A 14215-nucleotide genomic window follows, 5' to 3' on the forward strand; every position below is an offset into this window, starting at 1 on the left:
GTGACGCTGTGAGGCCCTATCTCTAAAAATAAAACACATTGTTCCTAAATATTTTAATCTTTCTGATGCTATTATAAATGATATTGCTTTTATTTTTTTTCTATTTTTGCTAATATATTGAAGTATGATTGATTTGTACACGTGTTGTACTCCGCAAACTTGTTACATTCACTTAATATTTCTGATAGATTTTCAGTAGTGTCCTTAGGATTTCCTTACAAACTATTACTTTTTCTGCAAACAGAAGTGGTCTTTTTTCTAGTATTTGTGCTTTTGATTGCCTCTTCTTGCCTTATTACACTGAACAGAAAACCTCCAATACAATGTTAAAAGAGGTAAGAGTGGACATCCTTGCCTTGTGCGTAATCTCCAGGGATAGTGTTCAGTATTTCGCCATTAACTGTGATGTGAACTGTAGGTTTCTCATAGCTGTATCTATCAAATTGAGGAAACACTCATCTATTTCTAGTTGCTGAGAGTTTTTAAAACTTTAATGTGTATTGAATTTTGTCAGTGCTTATTCTGCATCTGTTGAAATGATCATATTGTTTTTTATTTTGTTAATGTATAAATACACATTGATTTTCGAAGGCTAAATAAGTCTTCATTCCCTGGGACAAATCCCAGCATACCAATAAATATATTATCCTTTTTCTATATTGCTGAATTCAATTTGTTAATATTTTGTTGAAGATTTCAAATCTTCAAATTATATTGTCCTTTTTCTATACTGCTAAATTCGGTTTGTTAATATTTTGTCAAAGATTTCTGTGTCTTATTCGTAATGGACATTGGCCTCATACAACAAGATAGAAAGTATTCCTCTGTCTTCTAATCTCTGAGATCATTTGTATAAGGTTGATATTATTTCTTCTTTTAAATGATTAATGAAATTTACTTCTGAAAATATTTGGACCTGAGTTTGTTGTGGGAAGGGTTTTGAGGATCAGTGCAATTTCTTTTATAGATACAGATTTTCTAATGCTTCTTGAGAAATTTTACAAGTATTTTTCTCAGTTTTGTCAACTTTAAGGTCTCAAATGAACTGGAATAAAGTTGTTCATAATGTTTCTACTTTATCTTTTTGATATCAGTAGAATCTCTAGCACTATCCCTTTCTGTGTCCCTGACGTTAACAATTTTCATTTTCTCTTTTTTCTTAAGTTTATCAATTTTGTTAATATTTACAACAAACCAACTTTTGGCTCTGTTAATTTTCTCTTTGGTTTATCTGTTTTTTAAATCATTAAATTTATGTTGCACTTACATTGTTTTCTCTTTCCTACTTGCTTCTGATTTTTTCCTTTCTTCTACCTTCTTTGGGTTTTTCTCTTTTTTGATAGCTTCTTAAAATGAAAACATTAATTTTTGTTTGCATAGTAAAATTTACTTTTTGAAGTTGTGAAACCACGATCACAATTAAGATATACACAAAAAATTACCTTTTGCTACCCTTTTGTAGTTAACACTTCTCCCTTTCTCTAACTCCTAGCAACCATTGATCTATTCTGTCCCTTTAGTTTTACCTTTTCCAAAATGTCATGTAAATGGAATCATATACTATGTAAACTTTTAATTCTGACTTATTCAACTTACCATAATGCCTTTGAAATTCATTCTTATTGTATTTCTATTTTGTTTCTTTTTTCTTGCTAAGTAGTAATCCTCTGCATATGTGCCACAGATTATCTCTTTCCCATTTGAGGAACATTTAATTGCTTCTAGATTTTGGCAATGAATTTTGGCAATGAATAAAGCCAATATAAATATCCACAGGTAGATTTTTGTGTGAATATCGGTTTCCACTTCACTTAAATACCTAAGAGTAGGATGGCTGGGTCATATAGAAAGTGTATGTTTAATTGTATAAGACATTGCTGAACTATTTCCCAATAGTGAAATTGGGAATGGCTGTACCATTTTTTTTATTCCCATCAGCAATGTATGACAATTGCAGTTGCTCTGCATCCTTGGCAGCACTTGTCAATTATTTTTATCTTAGCCATTCCTATAGATATGTAATGGTATCTCATTGTGGTTTTAACTTTCATTTCCATAAAAACTGCTGATGTTGAGCATATTTTCATATGCTTATTTATCATCTACATGTCTTCTTTGGTGAAGAGCTTGTTCACACTTTTCTCCATTTTAAATTCAGTTGTTTCCTTTTTTATTGTTGAGTTTTGAGAGTTCTTTGTATATTCTGCTCACAAGTCCTCTGTGAGATTTGTGGTTTGCAAATATTTTCTATCAGTCTGTAGCTTATCTTTTCATTATCTTACTAATGGCTTTCATGGAGCAAAAGTTTTTAATTTTAATGCAGCCTAGACAGTCTTTTATTTTCATTGCTCATGTTTTTGGTGCCATAGCTAAGAACTCCTTACCTAAACCAAAGACAGCAATTTTTTCTCCTATGCTTTCTTCTCCAAATTCATGGGTTTTTTCCCTCCTGTTTTCCACAAATTTTAGAGTTTTATGTTTTCCATTTAAGTCTCTTTTCCATTTTGAGTTAATCTTTCTAGAAGACTATCCTTTTTTTCCTTTGTGTCTTCTTCTTCTTATGCTTTAAATTCTAGGGTACACGTTCACAACGTGCAGATTTGTTACATATGTATACATGCGCCATGTTGGTGTGCTACACCCATTAACTCATCATTTACATTAGGTATATCTCCTAATGCTATTCCTCCCTCCTCCCCCCCACCCCACAACAGGCCCCAGTGTGTGATGTTCCCCTTCCTGTGTCCAGGTGTTCTCATTGTTCAATTCCCACCTATGAGTGAGAACATGCGGTGTTTGGTTTTCTGCCCTTGCGATAGTTTGCTGAGAATGATGGTTTCCAGCTGCATCCATGTCCCTACAAAGGACATGAACTCATCCTTTTTTATGCCTTCATAGTATCCAATGGTGTATATGTGCCACAATTCCTTAATCCAGTCTGTCATTGATGGACATTTAGGTTGGTTCCAAGTCTTTGCTATTGTGAATAGTGCCTCAATAAACATATGTGTGCATGTGGAAGACTATCCATTCTCCATTGAATTATATTTGCACCTCTGCCAAAAATCAGTTGACCGTGCCTGTGTGTCTCTTTCTGGACTCTATTCTCTTTCAAAATTCATCTATATATCATTTTGCAAATGCCTCAAGGTGTTGATTTCTGTAGCTGAATAATAAATCATGAAATCAGATGTTAGTCTTTCAATTTAATTATTTTTCAGAATTGCCTATTCTAGTTCCTTCACCTTTCCACATAAATTCTAGAATAAATTTGTCAACATCTACCAAAAAGAAATCTTGCTGGCATTCTAATGGGAATTGCATGCCATCTATATATAAAGTCACAGAAAACTGAAATCTTAACAATCAAGTCTTTTAATCCATGAACACAGTATGTCCCTTCAGTTTAGATTATTCTAACACTTTTTGTTTCCTAACAAATATTTAAAGCTATAAATTTAAATATTTATAGTTGCAGCATATAAATTTTGATAAATTTTGCCTATAAAAAATTACCATTTAGTTCAAGAAATGTCCTTAGTTTCCTTGTGATTTCTTCTTTGACCATGGCTTATTTAGAATTCTTGTTTAATTCTGAGATTTATAAATTTTCTAGTTTTAATCTTCTGAAATTTATCAGGACATTTTAAGGCCCAGTTTATGGTCTATCTTGGTAAATGTTCTATGCACCTGGAAAGAATAGGTATTCTGCAGTTATTTTGTGTAGGTTCTATAAATGTCAATTAGATCAAGGTGATTGATAGTGTTCAAAGTTTCTATATCCTTGCTGATTTTGTCTACTTTTCATTAGTTACCGAGAGAGTTGTTAAACTGCCAAACATGATGGTAGATTTATCTATTTTTCCCTTAAGCGTGGGGCTTTGCTTCATTTATCAAGAAATTATGTTATTAGGTGCGTAATACATTTGGGATTGAACTGACTCTTTTATTCTTATGAAAAGTATCTCTGGTAGTACTCTTTGTCTTAATGTCTGCTTTGTCTGATATTTACAGAGTAACACTAGCTTTCTTTTGTTTTGTTTTTTGAGATGGGAGTCTCACTCCATCGCCCAGGCTGGAGTGCAGTGGCGCGATCTCAGCTCACTGCAACCTCTGCCTCCCAGGTTCAAGCAATTCTCCTGCCTCAGCCTCCCAAGTAGCTGGGATTACAGGCACACGCCACCATGCTAGGCTAATTTTTGTATTTTTAGTACAGATAGGGTTTTACCATGTTGGTCAGGCTGGTCTCAAACTCCTGACCTCGTGATCCACCTGCCTCGGCCTCCCAAAGTGCTGAGATTACAGGTGTAAGCCACTGCGCCTGGCCAAGTAACACCAGCTTTCTTTGGCTTACGGTTTATGTGGTATATATTCTTTCATCCTTTGACTTCCAGCCTATCTGTGTATTTATATTTTAAGAATACTACTTGTAACAGGATATAATTAGGTCTTACCTTTCTTTAATATAGTTTGACCATCTCATCTTTTAACTGGGATGTTTAGTCCATTTACACATAATGTAATTATTGATAGTCAAGTTTTAAGTCTACCGATTTGCTATTATTTTACACTTTTCTCTTCTGCTTTTTGTTCTTCTGTTCCTCCTTTCATACCTTCTTTTGGGTTAATCAAATATTTTTTCTATATTCCGTTGTAGTTTATCCACTGTCTGCTGTACCTTTCTGTATTAGATTTTAATGGAACTACAATGAGTATCACAGTCTACTTAGAATGTTGTATCATTTCATGTAAAATATAAAATCCTTTAAACAGTGTGTCTTCTTACAACAGCATGTGTATGTATATGCAAATACATATAAACACACACACCATTCCATCCCTTGGAGGATTAGTGTTTTATATTTTACTTCTACATATATAATCCCATAATATAATCTTAGTATTTTTGCATTTATCAGTTGTCTTCTAAAGAAACTAAGAGAATTTTTAAATATTGTCCTTTATATTTACCCCCACCCCTTTTGTTAAAGTCCTAGGGCAGGGTTTTGAGTGATAAGACTGTGCTGGGCAGTAGTGGTTAGGAGGAGTTGGAAAGGGAGAAAGAGCTGACTGGTCAGGATACTGTGGGCCTGTGCCTGATGCAGGAGATGAAGACATGATATAGTGGATACTGAGAGAGAGGAAATAGGCTTTCCCAAGGAAGGACTGATGGGACAGTTTAACCACCACCTCTGAGTGTCATATCCAGTTTTAGATAACACATTTTAAGATGTCTGTAAACGAGAGGCTGCATACTCCTGCCCAAAGGTTTTTGTTTGTCTGCGTAGTGTTAACGCATATAGTTCTGTCGTTATTAATTAGCAATCAACTTAAATTATACGGACATTTTAAATACAAATCCGAATTCTTTGTTTCTACTGGAAAGTGAGATCTGACAATGCTGAGTCCTCACTTCTGCATGGCAACAATTGGCTGAAACTCCTTTTGGCCGCATTCCCCACCCTCCCTGTTGTTATACTACACCCACCTCACTCACTGATGTCACTTGCTTGGCCCCCATAAGCATTAAGTTTGCAATACCTGATTTAGATAAACTGGAGCATGTTTGAAGGAAAAGCCAGACTGGCTAGTGACCTAAAACCAGTTTATATGAAGACCAGCCAGAGCAATGGGGGATATTTACCTTCTGGGGGGCATGAACATAGCCTTCACATTTAAAGAACTAAGATGAAGAAGGGGGACAGCTCTATTCCATGAAACCCCAGGGTGGGCAGGAAGTGGGGAAACTAGAACCAGAGAAAATGCATGGAATGGGGATGACACAGGGTGGGGAGGCAACAGTATTTACCCACACTCTTACCATTTTAATGGGTCTTCATTTCTTCCTGTGGATCTAAGTTTGCATCCAGTATCATTTACCATCAGCCTAAAGAATCTCGGTAGCAATTCGTATGGCCAAGTTCTGCTTGCAAGAAATTCTCCTAGGATTTTTTAATCTGAAAATGTCTTTTTTAACCTCATTTTTGATGGATATTTTCCATCAAAAAAAAAAGTTTGATAGCTTTTCTTTCAGCACTTTAAATACGTCATCTGCTGTGGTTTGGATATTGTTTGGCCCTGCCAAATCTCATGGTGACATTGGATCACTGGTGTTGGAAGTGGAGCCTTGTGGGTGTTTGGATCAGGGGGCAGATCCTTCCTGAATAACTTGGTGCCATTCTTAAGTAATGAGTGTGTTCTTTATTCATTCCCATGAGAACTAAGTGTTAACAAGAGCCTGGCACCTCCATCCCCTCGCTCTCGCTTCCTTCCTCTTGCTACATGAGGCCTGCTCCTGCCATGAGTGGAAGCTCCTTGAAGCCCTCGCTAAAAGCAGATGCCAGTATCATGCTTCTTGTATAGCTGCAGAACTGTGAGCCAATTAAACCTCTTTTCTTTATAAATTATCCAGCCTCAGATATTCCTTTATCTGCAAAGCAAACTAATACATCGTCCTACTGTCTTCTCACCATATTTGTTTTTAGTAAAAACACAGCCATCATTCATACCATGGTTCCCCTGTAGGCAATGTCTTTATTTCTCAGACCACCTTTAAGATTTTCCTCCTATCCTTGATTTCCAGCAGTGTGACTGTGATAGACCAAGGTGAGGTGCTCTGTGTATTATTATCCTGAGCTGCTTGGATTTTTAAGTTGAATTTTTATTGTGGCTTTTTTTTTTTTTTAACCAATTAGGTTAATTTCAGCCATTATCTCTTGAAATTTTTTTTGCCCCTTTTTTTTTTTTTTTTTTTTTTTGGAGACAAAGTCTCGCTCTGTCACCCAGGCTGGAGTGCAGTGGCATGATTTGGCTCACTGCAACCTCTGCCTCCCAGATTCAACTGATTCTCCCACTCAACCTCCCGAGTAGCTGGGACTACAGGCATGCACCACCACACCTGGTTAATTTTTGCATTTTTAGTAGAGACAGGGTTTCATGTTGGCCAGGTTGGTCTCAAACTCCTGGCCTACAAGCGATCCTCCCATCTCAGCCTCCCAAAATGCTGGGTTATAGACCTAAGCCACTATCCCCAGCCTTTTCCTGACACATTCTGTCTTTTCCTACTGAAGTTTCAATTACATGCATGTTAGACTGGTCACTGTGTCTCTGTTCGTTTTATTTTGCTATCTTGTTACTCAATTTTTTTTACTTATTTTAATCGACAAATAATAATTGTGTATATTTATGGGGTACAATAGGATGTTTTAATCTATGTATACCCTGTAAAAAGATTCCATCAAGCTAACTTTTTCTCCTGTTCTTCAGATTGGAAAATTTCTATTCATTAGTCTTCAAGCTCATTGACCCTTTTTCCTGCAGTCTCCAATATATTGTTAGATTCACCCAGTGAATTTCTTATTTATCATATTGTATTTTCCACTTCTACAATTTCCATTTAATTCTCTTAGCTATTTTCCATTTCTTTACTGAATTTCTAATATATTCTCTCTAAAGTTCATCTTTTAAGTTTATGGACATATTGATAATAGCTATTTTAAGGTCTTTATCTGCTAATTCCAACATCCTGATCATCTGGGGATGTCTGTATCTCTTAACTGGTTTTTATTTTGATACGGATCAGAATTTCCTGCTTCCTCACATGTCTAGTGATTTTATTTTATTCTTCACATTGTTGATAATATTGTAGGAATTTTAGATCAGGTTTTCTTCCTTTAGAGAGTATTGAATTTTGTTCTGACAGGCAGTTAAATTGCCGGCACATCCTCTTGGCCCTGTCAGGTTTGGTTTTGTTCTTGATTATTGCCAGGGTTTTTTGGTTTTGTCCTCTGTGTTAGAAAGTGGACCTAATGCTTAATCCTTCTGCCTAATGTGTGGCCTCTCTGAAGTGTCAATTCAATGTCCCAGCTATTCAGTGAGGCCTCTTCACTCTGGCTGGGATGAAGTTGCATCATGTGACCACCAGGCTCTCCACCCAGCTCTCGGTGACAGCGTTCCTGTCTGCTGGGCTTCACGGAGTCTCACCCCGTACATGTGCATACCAGCCCTTGACCAAGATCCTACTAGAAACCTCCCTGCAGACTTCTTCTCCCCCTGCCTCCCTCCCCTGCATAACTCCCTAATCCCTGGTATTCTGCCCTGCAGATGTCACCTGCTCCAGCAGTTTCAAACTCCAATCTCTGCCACCACTCCACACTGTGGTCTGGACAGTGTCTCCAGGCTAGACATCCGGGGACCTGGTGCTTCCCTCATGCCCTCAGGTGCCTCTCTTCTTTCAAAGGTCACTCCTCCATGAATGAAAGTAAAATTCCCATCATTTTTTAACTTCATAAATTAAAACACACAGTAAAAAAATAAAAGTATACAGAAGGTTACACAGTGAAGAGTGTCTCAACCATCTTGACCCTAAATATTATTATTCTTCTCCCCAGAGGCAACACCAGAATGCTATTTGTCCCTTCAGAATTTTTCTCTATATCCATATAAAGATCCATTCCTTGGTGAAGATGGAAATGGCAGTGCACAATAAGCACTGCATAACAGACACCAGCAAGGTCCCCCTCCCAGTCACCATTTTCATCAACACCAACCCTGCTTCAAACCCCAGTGCCTGAGATCCATTGCACCGAGGCAGTCTGAAGTGCCAGAAAGTTAGTGCTCCCCTCTAAGAGCCAATCTCAACCAGCTATTCGTGGGAGTTGGTATAATTGCACCATTCTCCTGCCTCTCCTATTGGGACAACTGGGAGACACATCCTACACCATCTCCCAGCGCTCCCCACAAGGATTGAGCCCAAGTTTTGCATAGCAGTAACCTGCTGAATAACACACCTTTGCTGGCCTCCTTCTCTCCCTGTCTTCCATCCCTCTCCCTTCCCAGTGCTTCCTGGGATAAACTGTTCTCATTCCTTTCCTCTCAAGGTCTGCTTCTGGGAAAATGTGGCCTAACACATTGTCCTTTACATCTTGATTTGTCGGTTTAACAGTATGACTCAGATCCTTCCACATCAGTTCATATTGATCTGCCTCATTCCTGTATCCAGCAGCCACCCACTTCTCACCACCACCATCTGGCGCAAGCCACCGTCATCTCCATCTCCCACCGGGATGACTGCAGTGGCTTCCTGTCCCCCGCCTATCCCCACCAGAGCAGGAGGGATCCTGATATCTCATACAATGTCACTCCTCGGCTCAGGGATCCCCCAGTGTTCCCCTCTTTCAACCTCAGAATGAAGGCTTAAGTTCTTCCTGGCTCTCAGGGCCCTACCCTCTCGTCCTTACTCACTTCATTCCAGCCACACCAGCCTCCGCGCTGTTTCTGGAACAAGCCAAACACGCTTCAGTCTTGGGCCTTTCAATTCACTGTTTCATTTGCTTGGGGAACTCTTTCGTGGGTATCCTCGTAGCTTCTTCATCCCTTCCTTCAAGACTGTTGATACGGACCATCCCGGTGAGGCCTCCCCTAGAAATAAGCTAAATTCAACACCCCTCCCTTACCATTCCTGCCTTCCTTCCCTGCTTTATCATTTTTTTTTTCTTTATCACATCTGACTAGGACACATGCGCCCTGGGATACTATGATCTCCTCACTAGCCAAATAGGAAACAATCCCAGTACAGTCTGTTTGTTAGTATCACCGTCACCGGCATCACCATCCCTGTTCAGATCTGGTTCATAACCTGGGCACACCACACTGCAGTTATTCTCACGTCTGTCTTCTTCACAATACCAGGTCTTCCTCCCGGGTTTGGCCAAGCGCTGTTCCAGCTCCGTGTCCCCCTGCCCAGGACAGAGATGAACAAAACAAAGGTCCTCAGAGTGTTTGCTTAATGAAACCAGGAGGCCCTTTTCTGGTGCCAAAATCAGATAGGACTCAGATAACCATACCAAAGATGAAACTGGAAGAAAAAAGCTTTCTTGGGACACCCGGGATTGACCTGGCTGCCCTCAGGGCAGCAGGAGGAAGGCTCCGATTCCCCAGGCTTAGCTGGTGAAGTCCTGAGCACACACGTCAGGACTGCTGGGTGCCAGGCAGACACAACACAGGGAGGGGGACTCAAGAGGAGCTGGATTTAAACCCAGATCTGAGCCCAACGGTGTGACTGTGGACAAGTTTCCATAGCATCATTGCCTCATCTGTAAAGTGGGCATCATAACACTCACCTCAGAGTGGCTGTGTGCACGCGGGAGCCACTGTGGCACCTGACACAAAACAGATGCTGAGCAAATGTCGGTAAGAATGGGCAAAGTTGACTGAGCCCCTGCCATGCGCCAGGCACCACAAAACAGCATTGTACAAACATGGTTTCCTTTAATCCTCACATCATCCCTCATCAGGGAGAAGCAGTGTTATCCCTGATAAGGTTCTATTGTCATCCCCATTTCACAAATGGGGAAACCAAGGCTCAAGAAGTAATCTGATTTTGCTGAAAGTGATGCAGCTAATTCATCACAGAGACTTGAGCCCAGATCTGCCCAATGCTCTTAGCCAGCACCACGCTGGTAAGTCAGCAAGCGCACCCTGCGACTCTCCTTACCCTCGGCCGCTCCACTGCCACTCTCAGGATCCTCCTCCCCTCCTGCCCCTCAAGGAACAGAGGGGCAGCACTGCCTCCTCTGCATCCCAGCTCTGTCACTTACAGGTGTGTGGCACTGGGCAAGCTGCATGCCCATTCCGACCTTCAGTTTCTGTACGAGTCTCCCAGGGCTACTGTGATGAATCACCACAGACTGGGTGGCTTAAAACACGGGCTTGCTGTCGCCCAGTTCTGCAGGTCAGAGGCCCAGGGCGCTCAGTCAGCTACTCGGCTATAGGGCTGAGGTCCATTTCGCTGCTAGCCATCAGCTGGGGCCAGTCTTTGATTCTATGGCTGCCCACATTCCTCTTCTGCTTCCCATGTGCCCTGTCCAACCACAACCGGTCAAATCTCTCTCAGGCTTTCACAAACGAAGTCTTCAACTTCTCCTTCTGCTGCATCTTTCTGACTCTCGTTGGAGAAACTTCTCTGCATTTAGCAGCTCATGTAATTAGACTGGGGCCACCAGGATAATTTTGGTTAATCCCCTTATTTTAAGACACGTAAGTTTAATTATATCTGCAGTTTCTTTCCGTGCAACACAACATACTCACAAGTCATTGGGATTAGGACATCAATATATTGGGGAGGCCATTCTGCCTATCACAGTATCTTTTCCTTTGCTCATTCTTTCAACAAGTATCCATTAGCTTTGTTGCAGATACCATGGGTGCCGCGTTACATGTCTCCCTCTAAGTCCTTCAGTACCCACCCAGTTCCCCGCTGCCACACCGACATCATCTGGCCCGAGACTTTCTCACTTTGCAAAACCTACATAGAGTCAGACAGAAGTGCTGAGGAATTCAGCCCCACCTAAGAGCAGCCCTCAACCTAAGACTGATGCGATTCAGTGGATAAATACCCCAGCTCCATCACCCTTTCAGGGGGTAACTAGAGGTTGTGCCTACACTGGCTCCTAGCAAACTTCCTCTCCAGGTGTTCATGGTAGCAACTCAATTCCTAAAGCACCCCTATTGGTGACTTTCCCTTCCTTACCTCAAATCACCCCAAACAAAACACTTACACTAGCATCCTTGTCTCAGGGACTGCTTCTAGGGTAACCAAGACAAGCACTTGCTCTATGACAGACACTGCTCTAGGCACTGTTATTATCTCCATTTTACAGATGAGGACACTGAGGCATGGATAAATTAAGTAACTTGCCTGTGTGGTTAGCATTTGGCAGACCTAGGATTCAAACACAGGCAGTCTGGCTCCTGGGTTCCTGCTCTAAAATAAAATAGCAGTTTTTTCCTTCACTGCAATTTGAAGGTAATATTCCCTATTTCATAGTGTCGCTGTGAGGATTAAATGAGATAGTGCTTGCAAAGGGTTATTTGGGATATGGTACACAGAGGGCATTCAATAAATAACAGCTTAAAACAACACTACAGCTACTATTACCCTACTGCCAGTGAGAGCTGAAACCAAACTCTGAGGCCAAAGGCTGGGCCAGTGGCCTGACAGCTTAAGGGGACCGGTCACTCGGAAGGCAAATCCATTATCTAAAAGGGAACAGACAGCTAAGGGCGGAAGAAAGTGGTGGGTGTTGTTATAGCAACTGGTGAGCCTTTTTGTGACCTAATAGCCAAGGTGGTGGTGGACCAGGGAAGGAAGAAGCTCCTGCCAGCAACCAAAGGAAGCCAGCAGGAAGTTAAGCAGGGAGACCCCCTCCCAGCGAGACAAGCCCCATCTCTCTGCCCTATCCTGGGCTGAGACCAGCAAGGGGCCAGGCAGGTGCTTCCCCGCTGAGACTGGGGGAGACAGATGCTCAGAGGTCAGGCAAGGACAAAGAACAGGGCAAGCCACAGCCCCCAGGTCTCAGCTGTGGGCAACCACAAGCAGTAAGCTTTGCGGGCCAAGGAAAGCACATTATTTGCCCTGTGTGGAATGAGGGCTCCAAAAGCACGGTCCAAGCCCAAGGTCTGGCAGCTCCATGAAGGCACAGTCTGGCCCTCGTGGACTTGGAGAGAAGAGCCTGCCAATGGCTAACAGCATAACCATCCAAGCTGAGAAACCAAGTCACCTCCCTTCTCTCTCCCTATCTTGTACGGTACTGATTTATATCTATGCATTGTCTTCCTCCATGACTATGAGTTCCTCATCCATGCAGCCAGCCAGCCATTGATTCATCCACCTTCCTATCCAACCTTCCATGCATCCTTTAATCCATCCGTCTACCCATCCATCCACCTACCTATTGATTCGCCCATCTATCCATATATTGAGCTCTAATATATGCCAGGACCTAAGCTAGTCATGCAAGATTTGGCTGTAAGCAAAAGAATCATGATCTCAGCCCTCGCAAAGCTCACAGTGTTCTGAGAAAAGCAAATAGGCAGACAGGCATTGACCACACTGAGAAGGAAAGCACACAGTGTCAATGGTAGGCTGGGAGTTTCAAACTGATGGCCTATGGGATAGATTTACCACAAATGTATTTTATTTGCCCTTCAAACTGATTGAAAACAAAGAAAACTTTAAATCATGTACAAAAATTTACATAAAATTAAATTTAACTCATTTAAATAAATTTAAGTTTTCAGATTTTCATGAAAACCCAGGATATCTAGCCACACTGAGCTTTCATTCTTACACTGCAACAAGCACTAGAACCTAACAGCAGAAAAACTTTCAAGTTCTTCCCATTCACCACCAGTCCCTATTGCCCTACACCTGGCCAGACCCCTCCAGACATTTTAGCGAGCCTGTCCAGGAATAAGTTCAAGAGGGCTTAATATGGCAAAAGAAAAAAAAAAAAAAAGCCTGAACCTCAAAGGTTTTTCTTCCGAATGGCAAACAAGGCTGAGCCATGGTGGAAGAACCACAAGCCCTCAACTCTGGAGATGTCATGGACAGTGATATGTAAACTGTGATGGGAGAGACTGGACTAGTGTGTTCAGGGAGCTTCAGCCCACACACTGGCTCTGGGGCCCTCAGGCTGAAAACTACCAGCTATGGAGCCTCAGGAACAAAAATCACCCCAGCTATGCCTCCCACACAGGTGTCCTGGCTGCCTCTCCAAGGCCACCTCCACCTCTCCAGCCTGCCTGACTCAGTATTCTCAGAGCTCACTTCTCCCCCAGAATGCTACTGGACTCTCCTAGAACTCTAGGCTTACTTTATCAGACTCAGCATAATTATTCAGTTTGTGGCTAAAGGTCTATACTTCAGTTAAAGGTCTTAAGGTGCAACAGAAGTGGACTCAGGATAATATATGCCAAAGGGAACTTACTGGATTCATACTAGGTGGTCAGAACCAAGTGAAGACTAAACCACCTGGTTGGAACCAAGGCAAGCAGCAAAGAAACGTGCAAGGACTGGCTGGTTTGGCCGGAATTGGTGGGTTCTTGGTCTCTCTGACTTTTAGAATGAAGCTACGGACCCTCCTGGTGTTACAGTTCTTAAACATGGTGTGTCCAGCATTTGTTCCTTCTGCTGTTGGGACATGTCCGGAGTGTCTTCCTACTGGTGGGTTACGTGGTCTCCCTGATTTCAGGAATAAGCCAGTCGCTTTCGCGGAATTACAACTCATAAAAAACAGCGAGTCTGGAGTTACTCGAAAAAACAGCGCGTCTGGAGTTATTCGTTCTTCCCTGCGGGTTTAGTGATCTCGCTTACCTCAGGAGCGAAGCTGGAGACCCTTCGCAGTGAGTGTTACAATTCATAAAGGGGGTGTGT

General features: G+C 41.6%; 1 long non-coding RNA gene across 1 annotated transcript; it reads right to left on the reverse strand.

The window, feature by feature from the left end:
• Window positions 1-9257: 9257 nt before the first annotated feature.
• On the reverse strand, window positions 9258-12029 carry LOC108519322 (uncharacterized). The gene is made up of 3 exons (XR_001882602.1): window positions 11939-12029; window positions 9638-9737; window positions 9258-9420 (listed from the first exon to the last, which is right to left on the reverse strand). It is a non-coding gene; the product is annotated as an uncharacterized LOC108519322 (long non-coding RNA).
• Window positions 12030-14215: the final 2186 nt, after the last annotated feature.

The sequence above is a fragment of the Rhinopithecus bieti genome, unplaced genomic scaffold (genome assembly GCF_001698545.2).
Source record: "Rhinopithecus bieti isolate Rb0 unplaced genomic scaffold, ASM169854v2 scaffold_48368, whole genome shotgun sequence".
NCBI classification, from domain to species: Eukaryota; Metazoa; Chordata; class Mammalia; order Primates; family Cercopithecidae; genus Rhinopithecus; species Rhinopithecus bieti.